This window comes from Alligator mississippiensis, chromosome 10, assembly GCF_030867095.1.
Source record: "Alligator mississippiensis isolate rAllMis1 chromosome 10, rAllMis1, whole genome shotgun sequence".
Lineage (NCBI taxonomy): Eukaryota > Metazoa > Chordata > Crocodylia > Alligatoridae > Alligator > Alligator mississippiensis.
The window spans coordinates 936,622-947,668 of NC_081833.1; the positions used below are offsets into that span (position 1 = coordinate 936,622).

The window sequence follows — 11,047 nt, forward strand, 5'->3', positions numbered from 1 at the left end:
GATTTAAGTTTTTTCTGACTTGAAAGGCTGGTTTTTATAACAGGTCAATTTCAGACCATTTGATATTGATATATGAAGATCCTCGGGGATTATTGTAATGCATTTTTCATCCTGCTGTGATAGTATCATATAAGGAAAATGGGACTGACTGTTAAGTACAAATTGAAAAAGACATGGTCATTTAAGATAACTCCTTATCTGTATACAAGGAAATGGTATCAGGGAAATAGACCACCAGTTGACAGAAATAAATTTCGCCCCGGGCCCCTCCTCCTCCGCCGCAGCTGCTCACGCGGCCCCTGCCTTGATTCAATTACATTTAGAGCCACTTCGCAGCAGGCTGGAGCTGAGCAAGGCTTGCCCCTCTCCGGGGTGGGGTAGCCCTGACCTTGAGCGTCCGTCCTGGGCCCTGGTGCGGGCAGGAAGGGCACAGCCCACCTGCCGGCCTGCCGAGACGGCCCGGTGCCCATCGCAGCCGCCCGCTGGCAATGCAGCAAGGGACAAACTCACCGAAAGGGACACCCCGGGTTGATCTGCGGGGGTCTGGATGTGCAGGGGCACGGGGGGGCTGAGTAAATAATTTCTTTAGTCAATTGAAGGGACCTGTTGGCTTTTACAGCCTGTATAAAAGGATAGGAAACAAACCCGCACTCTACCCAGTCATATTTTCTTTTTATTCCTGGCTTTTTATCTCCATTCGCTCTTTTTTTTTTTAAATAAGTGCCTATTATGATGGCAGGAATAGTGTCGATGGGTTCGCCGGAGAACGAGGCACCTTTTCTTCACGAGGGGCTGAGACACTGCGGCCGGGAAGGGTCGGTGAGAGGTTCTTCTTCGAGGGAAGCTGCAAAACGTAGCTGAATTTACGATCGTTTTCTAAGCCCGAAATAGGAAAAGCATGCTTTCTGATTCATGGGAGGTCACCGCCGCCCCGTGACATGGGCTGCTGCTCCACGTCTGTGGCCACGTGCAATCAAGCGCCTTCGCTCACAACGCGCTGTCTCCTCCCGGGCGATTATTATATCATGTTTGGGCTCCAAGCCTTTAGACCATTACTGGAATGAGGGTGATTACAGTTTGGCATAAGGCACCGCAGGCAAGAGCCAACATTTGGAGAGGGTGGTATAAGAGAGAGGCTAATCGTTAGGACGGCAGCGAGGAGTTTGCCAGAGCGTCTACGTCTGGCACCAAACCCTTCTTGGCGCCTCACCTACTGGAGCAGCATTTTGGCCCATGCCTCGTTTCATGCTGAGCTTGCAATTAAAATGCAATCCATCGTCCGTCCGGTTCCTGGATGGCGGCTGCGTGCCCCAGACCCCCGGACGCGCCCAGGTAGCAGCGCTGCGGCACCGGGATGGACCAGTTTGGATCAGCCTTTCGGACCCAGAGCTCGGCTTGAGGTGAAGCAGGCGGCTCTGCAGCTCTAAGCCCATGGCTCTGCACCCTGGGAATTTGGGCATTGAAGTTTCCATCCTTTTGCATCCTCTGTTTTATTCTGGGCAGCCGGGATCTCTCCTGCCACATTCTTCTTTTCTGCCACGCTCTTGTCCCTGCCTGCCGCGTTTCCTGGGGCATGCACGAGCATCGCGAGCTCTCGGTGAAGGCTTCTCAGCTCTCCCGCAGCAGACCGGCTGGTGGTGCCTGCAAGAAGGATTTCAGAGAGAGACAGATGGCATGGTTTGGAGGCAGGAGGAAGGCAGGGAAAATGCAGAGAAAAAGAGGAGCTCAGTGCAAACAGGGCCCCTTCCCGCAGCGCTGGGGCATCTCCACTGGCCTTCGCTCTCCTGAGAAGCAGGTTCCCAGGCCGGGATGTGAAGCTCACGCTGGTGGCATGCCTCCCACAGCCGGCGGAGGCATGATGCATGATTATTAAAACATGGGTCATGGATGCACAGAGCATCTTCCAGCCGTGCCAGGCTGCTCCTGCAAGCGCCGTGTGAAGCACGGGCTGGCAGGGAGGGCTGTGCACTGTCTCCTGCGCTGACATCTCTAATTCACGCCTCGCCTTGCCGTCGCCAGCCCTATCTTTCACACCTAATTGAACGTGGTTGGAAAGGCTTTTGCTTGTGCTTCTCCCGGCGCTTGGGCATCTCAGGTGGAGCATGGATAGACTACCTTGTGCCCTGGCTTCTGGCCTGCCTGGACCCCGCACTTTTAGCTCTCCAGGCCAGCAGACAGGACCAGCTAGCTGCCCGCTGAGTGCATGTGGGGTGTCTGTAGGGCCAAGTCACCCTGCATTTCTGTGGCCTCCACCAGGCAAAGCCAGCAGCACGAGGCACCCACAAGACGAGGTCAAAGCAGAGCCCTGGCCTCCTTCCTCAGGGCTGGGTCACCTCCGCAGACAAGGAGCGGAGCAAATTACATGGCTGCGGAGATCTGTGGGCTCCACAGTTCTCCAGACTGGCGTCAAGATGGAGCTAGCACGGGAACATCAAACCCCGGCTTACGCAGCGCGTTGCCAAGAGCCTTGTCTCCTTGGCTGGGACAAGAGCCGGCTGGAAGGTGGCTAAAGACCAGATTTGAAGTGGTAAGGGAAAACAGTGGTTTTCTGCTATTGCTAAGGAAACCCAACGGCTTGTCCTGGCTGGCCCCTGAGGACGGCAGCAGGCGCAGGGCCGAGCCATGTCAGGAGGTCAGCGACACCAACAGATGCACTGGGACGTGCAGCATCCAGGGCCAGCCCCAAGCTGGGAGTCCGGACAATACAACTGGTTTAAATCAGCCCCGTGGCACAGGCCAGCCCCTCCAGGGGCCGGCGTGGTGAGGCTCTCTCCAGACACATTTGCATTTAGCATATGCTTGGCAGACAAAGGGTGCATCCACACGTGCCGATTTCTGGTGCATTAGCTATTTTTAAGGTGCATTATGGGTGCGGGTCTACATGCGCGCGTCCTTAATGTGCCTTAAAAATGGTGATTTTAGGCTATTTGCACCTGAATATAGGCGTGAATAGCTAAAGTATCTTAATGCACATGTAGATGCGTTACGGCGCATTAACGCTACATATGTCAACGAATTTGGGACTAACATTAGATCCAAGTCGGTCCGCACACCGCATTAATGCAGCTTAGTGTATGCTCGTGTAGACGTGTGCTTTAATGCGCATTAGGCAAATGCGCATTAAGTTTAGGCGCATGTAGAAGCACGTGTAGACATGCCCAAAGAACCCAGGCCTCCTAGCGTCACCTTGCTAAACCCTTCCCTGGACAGGCACGCTCAGGCATCGGGTTCCCAGCTCAGCCCCACGCTCCCGACGTGACCTTGGGAGAGGTCACACTCCAGGTGCCCAGCCGTCCACGGGGACAGTCCTGCCCCAGGGGTTTGCACAGTGCCCAGCACCCCGGGGTGCCACCGCCACTCAGCTCCCAGAAATGCTTCCTTAGGGCCCGGTCACAAGCAGCAGAATCGTGCTGGCGACCTGACCCGTCTCGCGTTCCCCGTGTGCTGCGTGTCTTCCTTTCCTCTTTGGATCTTTGCTTTCTCCTCTTGTTCTGGCAAACCAGCCCCCAGCCCCCAGCTTCTCCTGACACCCTTGGCCTCTTGGCTCCCCGGCCTCCCTCCCTCGCCGTGCTGCGGACGCAACCACGCCGAGCCCCGGGGTCACCGGGTGTACTTTTGACCCTCCTGGGATGAGGGGAGGCCGTTTGGATTTCCTCCAGCCCCTCGAGATAAGGGAGGCCCTTTCCTCCTGCTTTCCGCTGCATCCAAGCTGGGGCCAGCGCGGCACGACTGCTGAGTGAGATCTCGCCCCGGTTATCTTAGGGGATGTCCCTCCCTGCTCTCACCTCCTGCCAGGGGAGAAAGCAGGGAAGCTCATCCCAACCACGGGGGGAAGGTCTGTTCTTCTGGTCTGAGATAGCTCGGACCCTGCCTTTCCCTGCTGACTTGAGGCAGGATGCCCACGACGCCGGCTGAATCCACTTTGCGGTTGCACCACTTCTAGGTAACGCTCCTGCCGGCGTTTTCTGTCTCACTGAATGCAGGAGCTGGGGGAGGCTGACCCAGAGGTTGGCTCTTGGGGCACAACCGAGGGGATTTGGGTGCTTTGGAGGAGCTGGACCTCTGAGCTGCGTGAAGGGACAGTCGCTGGCTCCTGAAGGGATGGGTATCCGTTTCTGCCTGTGGCATTTTGCACCAGGCGCCACGTAGCTCTCGGGGACAACCCGGTGCCCAGGCTGGAGAGCAGCCACCGCATGTGACCAGGGACTGGCCTTCCCTCATCCTACCCTTGGCCACACACTCCCACGCCTGCGTGCCCCTGCATTGTGCAGCCCCAGATCTCTTGGGCTCAGCGAGGACCAGCTCCCCCAGCTTGGACCCAGCGCGAGACACGCGCAGCCGGCAGCACGGCGGCTGGGGACGAGCTGGCGAACACCCCGCAGCTTGGCACTGAGCTGGAGCCCTCCGTCCAGCTCCAGAGAGCACCGTCCAGGGGTCCCACCTCACGCCGGGTGTGTGAGTCCGGCGCTCAGCCCCTGACCCTGGGTCCCGCAGGGCAGGGCAGGGCAGGGATCGTGGCAGCAGGTGGATGCGGCTTGTTCACACGTGCCAGAACAAGGTGAAAGACGAATCCCTCTTCCTGGCAGCTGCAGGATCTGGGGGAAACAGTCTCCAAGCACTCTATAATTAGAGCCTGCCAGTTGCTCTGAAGTCTGCACTTCATCTGGAGCCCCCAGCTTGGGCAGCCAGCGCTCGCCCCTGCAGATGTGGGCTGGCTGCTCTCTGGCAGGGCGCAGCCGACCGACATGTGCATCCTCGCACCTGCTGCTGCCAATTCCCATGGCCCGCGCGGAGACGCTGACCAGACGCGGAGAGTCCGGCCAGTTTGCTCTGGCTTCCATGACCCGAGACCCGGTGGGGGGTTGTGTTTTTCCAAACAGGTTTGGCAACCTTCACGTCTGATCGAACGCAGCCCTGTGCTGAGAGTGCAGGGATCAGATCCGCAGCTGGGAACAGACCAAGAAGTGCCAAAGTGCCTTGGAAAAACCTGTGCAGCCTTCATCACAGCCCGCAATGAAGCCATGGGATTGCATCCGCCCCGTCCCCGGCAGAGAGCATGCTGGCGGGAAGGGGCAGGGGCTGCGGGGAGGCACGGGCTCCAGAAAAGGAATTTGCGGTCCCCTTCAGCGGCACCGGTGCACTTTGCTCTCGTGCAAACAGAGCCCGTGCTACACGGTGACCGTACGGTCCCTCGTGCTGCCGCAGCTGGGACGAGGGAGGAAGGTGAGTGGAGAGGTGCGAGGCAGGTGCCAGCATCCCCGTGCTTGCCGGCAGCCAGGTCTCACGCTCTGTGAGGATGGGCTACCCCGGCTCTAACCGCTGCTCCCACCTGCCCGACCCCTTGCCTGCAAAGAGCTGGGGCCTCCCTCTTGCTGGAAGGGGACAGCGCCCCGATTGCCGTGTAAGGAGGGTCTGCGGGCTCTCTCCGCGGGTTTGCCAAGGGCTGGCGAATATGAATCTCTTTGGCAGAATCATCAAGACTTTTAATTAGCTTTTCTCCTCTCCCCTCCCGGCTCCCCTCCCCTCCCTAGATATCAGGCTCTTAGCAGCTTTCAGGCCGTGGTGAGCCGCCATACGCAACGCTGTTTAATTCACTTCTGCAGGGCACCGGGCCAGTGATGTGCACTGGCAGTCTAAGGGGATTAGAGCCCTTTGTTTTTTCACAAGTGGTTCAATTTACAAAAGATCAGGGCTCGAGACCTGCACACTATAAAGTGACTTGAAGCCATGAAATCTATTTCTCACTAATTCTAGATTACTCTCGACTTAGGAGCCCAGGGTGCCAAAACCGGAGGGTTTTGTTGTGATGATCTGAAATGCTCCCGCGGGCCTATCGCCGCACGCGCGGTGCCCTGCACATCCTGAACCGAGCCGCGCGGTTACGTGGCAGCGACTGGGATCGCTTCCCCGGCACCGGTGCCTGTTTTCAAAGATGTCCTTTCAGCGAGATAACTGCAAAAAAATTGTTGTTTTGCTTTTCCACTCGCACGAGACGCTTTGCATAAAGCATCCCGAGCATCTCTTTTGTATGCTCCGAGCAGTAATTGCCCACTCTTTATCCAGGCAAAAGCCCCTTGGAGGTCAATGGGATTTTGCGTGAATAAAAGGCTGCAAGATTGGACCTCTTTTTTCCGAAGGAAAGCAATGGGAGACCTATTGGATCTTGCATTTTAGGGCCCGGAGCTGCCAACTGGAAGCAATTGTGAAGATAGCCTGCTGGTTAAAAAAACAACACAGCCTCTCCTCCAACGCGGCCCAGAGAGCCCGCGGCCCACGCGATCATGAATAAAGAACAGGGGGACAAAGTGGGTCAGTCTGGCATGAAGGTGGGAGCTGCCCCACGTCGTTTTTTCCCTCTCACCCATTAGCTTCACAAGAGAATCCTTTTTCTCACCGGACGACTGTACTTTATTTTTCTAAAGCAGTATCCCTCTGACAACCGAAAAGGAATACTGCATCTGCAAATGAATGGTGCCTGCAAAGAGACAACATGAAATTTTTAAAAAGCATGGTAATAAATGCTATTCAAAAAAACACAATCTCTGAAAAACACGGCCTATTGAAATGACAAGCCGAAAATCATTCGCTAAGCACTGAAATGGCCCCCTTTGTCACCCCAATCCTTCTGTTGACAGTTACCTTTCAATCCTGCAATTGTGCGGTAAGTACTGATTTTTATTCAATGTTCTATTCACCCTGCGTATTAATGAAAAGGGAAAAAAAAACTTGTAAGAATAGCCTTTAATAGGCTGATAGACAAGGCTCCCCTATTCTCCCGCCGGAGCTCCTCTTATCAGCTTCTCACAGTATTGCTTGCTCACTCAATTCTTTCCCTTTTCTAAACTTTGTTCACCCATCTGGGCTTTTTCTCCACGGAGATGGAAACATTTTTATTTCCAAAGTCTCGCTGACCTTTCCTGCCGCTCACGGCAAGCGGCAGCCTAGGTGCAGCGGTAGCCTCCGCCTGGGCGGTTGGAGACGTGCCCGGATCAAAACGCCGAGGCCAGAAGGGCCGATTCCCCGCAATGCTTCAATCCCAGCCCTGCTCCTGCCCTGGCCCTCGGAGGCGTCGAGCGCACGTGGAGCGGCGTGCGAACAGGGAGTGCACGTGCACCAGCAAGAGCCAAGAGCCCTGGATCTACGCTGCTTTTCCAGGGGGCGCGTTCGTCCCGAAACGGGAGTCGGGGAGACCGATTGTGCCATGCTGGCTGCAGACGGCGAGGGGGTGGCTGGCTCCCGGCTCCGGCTTTTCCCCTCCTTGTTGCAGTGATTTCCCACTCACCTCTGGCCTTTGCAGGCCCTTTGTTTCAGCGAGAAAGGAGCCTGCGATGACTTGGCCGCAGCCGTGACCCACAGGTCCTGCTGGGGCGAGCCCTGCCGCCGTCTCTCCCTGGGTCACGGGACTTCTCCATCTCTCGTGACGCCAGGGGACCCTCGGTAAGTCACCCCGGAGGGGCCAGCTGGGGCTCACGTCCTTGCAGGGCTGCTGGGGACCTGGCTGCTTTGGTGCCAGGTGGGAGCAAGCTGTGGCCGGTGGTCCGACTGCAGTGCTTGCAGCCCACGCTGGCCCCGTGGCAGGACTGAGCCTGCCCATGGCCGAGAGGAGGAGAGGGGTCAGCGACCTCGCTGAGCCGTGGTGCACCAGACCTGGTGGACACGACTCCATCCCCGCTGCTACGTGCGTGTCCCCCCAGGTGCTGGGCAGGGGGTCTCCGGCACTGCCCGTCTGCCGGACCTCCTCTCTCCAGCAGCCTGCCCCTTTCCTGCGGGAGATGCAGCGCGTCGCCAGCCAGGGCTGCAGAAACGTGGCTCGTCTGCACGACACGTCTTTGTGCTCTGCACACGTGCAGCTGGCGGGAGCTCCCCGTGCATGGGATGGTGGGAAGCCAGCCTCCTCCCCGGGCTTGGGACCCCCTTTGCACCCCATCAGCACCTCGGCGGGTGCCAAGGGCAGGCTGGCGGTGAGGCACCTTCTGATGAATATTCAAGAGGAGGCTTCTCCTTAAAGGTTGTTTGAATAGAGGAAATTGTTTTACATTGTGATGCAATATTTCCACGCCGGGGTCTCATTTATGCGGCATATTAAAGTCAATGTGCTGCCCATCCATCTCCATAAGGAGCCAAGCCCATTATCCACAGTTACTTTTAAGCAGTCTTTGCTCAGTTCTGACGGGCGGGCAAGCGCCATATATCACGGGGAATGCAGTCCTTTAAGCTGCAGTCCGTGATTGATAGTTTAACCTCCTTCTCTGAGGTTAATTCGATCTACGCCGGTGTAAACTATCAGCCTGGCGGAAGGAGGGGATCTGCATGGCACTCGTTAGGAGATCTCCGGGCTGCGGTAATTGCACTGGTCTCTCCTCCGCCCCTCTCCGGGGCTGCTCTGCCTCCCCGGCTCCGTGCAGCCTGGGCTGGCTCCACAGCCGCATGCACCAAGGGCACGAGGCAGCCCCTGCTTGGGGGCACGTGGGCGACACGGCCTGCGTCCCTGCGGATGAGCCGGTGTTAGATCCCTGAGCTGAACCCCCCACCCCAATGCACGTCCCTGCTTCCCGGCTTGGCAACACCCATGCAGACTTCACAGGGGAGGGCACAGAAATCCTGCAGCGCAGAACTCGCTACCTCTCCTGCTTGCGGCAGCGCCCTGGCCCTTGCAGCTGCCGTCTCCTGCCCTTGTATTCTGCAAGCGATGGCTGCGCCCAGCCCCTCTGCGGGGTCTGGGGAGGGCCTGGGGGAAGGGGAACTGCCTGGTCCCGGGGCTCCCCGCCCGGCTGTCATGGTCTGCACCCCGGTCCCCCTTTGCTTCCTTCTCTCCCCAGCTGGAGGTTATTAGCTGCGAAGCGGAGAGCTCTGGAAGATGTGCGGCCTCCCCATTGCTCTTGCGTGGCATGTTGTCAATATGGCCGGTGGCGAGAGAGCCTGAATGATGGAGAGCGAAGGCAGCGCGTGCAAAGGCCCCTGCGCAGGAGCTGCCCGCTGCAATCTTGGGCTAACAGCCGCTCGCTTTGGACCAGTGCGGATGCACCCAGCGCCGACGGTAATGCCCAGCCGCGGCTCCGGGGGCATCCACCTGTCTCTCTGGGAAATGCTGGCACTCAACACAACTCTCTGCAGACCTGGGGTCCTCTCTCTGCCCCTCCAAATCTCTGCCCCACCCAGGTACCCAGAGTGGTGACCAGCCCCATCCGTGCTCTTTGTCCTCAGGGCTGTCCCATGCTGGGATGCCACAAGGGTCGTCTCCCTGGACAGGGAGGGCAGAGGTGCAATGAGCCACCTTGCCACGGCTCTTCTTGGGGGTCAGATTGCCCTGTGACAGACCCCAGGGACTGTACCCGGGGGAGTGCTGCTTGTCCGCTCCCTTCGTCCGCTTCATCTCCGGTCAGCCCGTTGCGCGGGCTGCTTGCCACGTGGCGCTGAGTCCCTACAACAGCCCCTCCTGAGGGCACCGAGCTGGGGAGAGCTGGCCAGGGCTTCGGGCAGCTCGGCTACGACAGCGTCGGGATAAAGGGGCTGTGCCCTGCTTTGCGCCGTCTATCCCAGCCAGGGTGCATCTCCCGGGGGCTACCTGCACCCCTCCCACCTGCATGCAAAGCCCTTGTGCCTTTGCAATGGGGCTGCTGGCTGGGCCACACTGACTTTTCAAGTTGAAGGACCAATGGTCCAACCTAGTGTCTCCTTCAGCTGGGGTTTGCTGCTGTTCTTCTCTCCCCACGGACCCCCGACACCCTCAGGCATCATCGGTGGCAAATGCATCGCTTTAGTGTGCTGGGCAGAGTCCTTTTAGCGTTGGTTATGGAGGGTGACCGGCCTGGGGACGTGGCCTGTGGACCGAGTGGATATTGTCTGCTCATTCAATTGGCCTGCTTGCTGACTGCAGTTATCCTCTGTGCAACGGCATTGGTTTTCTCCTGATCTCTGCCTGGTCTCAGGGCTGCACGCTGCAGTCGGGTGGTGAATCTTTGCACCCCAGGATGACAGCCCCGAGGCAACATAAAGCTTTCCCAGTCCCTGGTGAGCTGGCGGGCAGTCAGAAGTGGAGGTTTGCATGCAGTCCCCGCAGGATGATGCCGGAGGAGTTCCCTTTGCCCAAGAGGCAGCCCGGGCGTCCAGCTCCTTTCACGTGGAGAAGAGACTCCTGGCAGATGCTTAAGCCAGTGCAGTGTGCAAGGGAGCGTGTGTGCCACTGGAAGCCCTTGCTCGAGCTTGAGATCAATACGGTGTTGTGGAAAAATAGATTTTAAAGGGTTGGTTTGATTTAATCTTTTTTTTTGCAGGACATTCCCTTCGGTAACAATAGAGATTCGATTCCTGCCAGGGCAGGCTCCTTAATTAGACCCCACAAAATGAACAGTAACATGTCTCTGGGCTGAAATTCTCCCTTTCCGGAGCTCGCAGAACGGAGGGAGTTTCTAACTCATAATTGCATCTGAATGCAAATGGCTGTGCCAATGCGAATATATTAAAAGCAGCAGCGTCAGCAATCACTGCGAAAAAAATACATACAAATGAGGCACTGGCTTATTGCTCCATTTGGATGCTGTGAAATGGCACCTTATTGTGTTATTATAAGATTTCTTGCTTAGTTAACAGAAAATGCTCACAATTAAGTCTGAACTCATTTAGTGCTCAGATTAATTCACATTAGAAAAGGGATGTGACCTCAACTCCAGATGCCTTTTGTATTGCTCTGGCTCGACTGGAGGGTGGCGCATTTCATCTGTGGGCGGGCGTGGGAGCAACATGGGCGTGTGTGTTATATGACATATAGCGGCAGGCAGCAGCACATGGAAAATATAACACGGGGTGCTGGTGACACCACGCTTGCAGCTCTCCAGAAGCTCGTGTCAAGCATTTGCCATATATTCTGCTGCGGGATCGAGGTCCCTAATGCAACCGATTGCTGCACGCGCTGCCTGGGCTTGCAAGACCTTGTCTGGACAGGGCAGCTGGGAAAGCAGCAACATTAGACAAACCTTGGGTACGCGCAGAGCTGCACAGAGATCCGTGAATCCTCACCACACCCCGTGGGGCACGTCCACGAGTGACA

General features: G+C 57.2%; 1 long non-coding RNA gene across 1 annotated transcript; it reads left to right on the top strand.

Moving 5' to 3' along the window:
* The first annotated feature begins 3,749 nt into the window (after window positions 1-3,749).
* On the top strand, window positions 3,750-10,664 carry LOC109284524 (uncharacterized). Its single transcript, XR_002092006.2, has 3 exons — window positions 3,750-3,943; window positions 4,881-5,223; window positions 6,175-10,664. It is a non-coding gene; the product is annotated as an uncharacterized LOC109284524 (long non-coding RNA).
* Window positions 10,665-11,047: the final 383 nt, after the last annotated feature.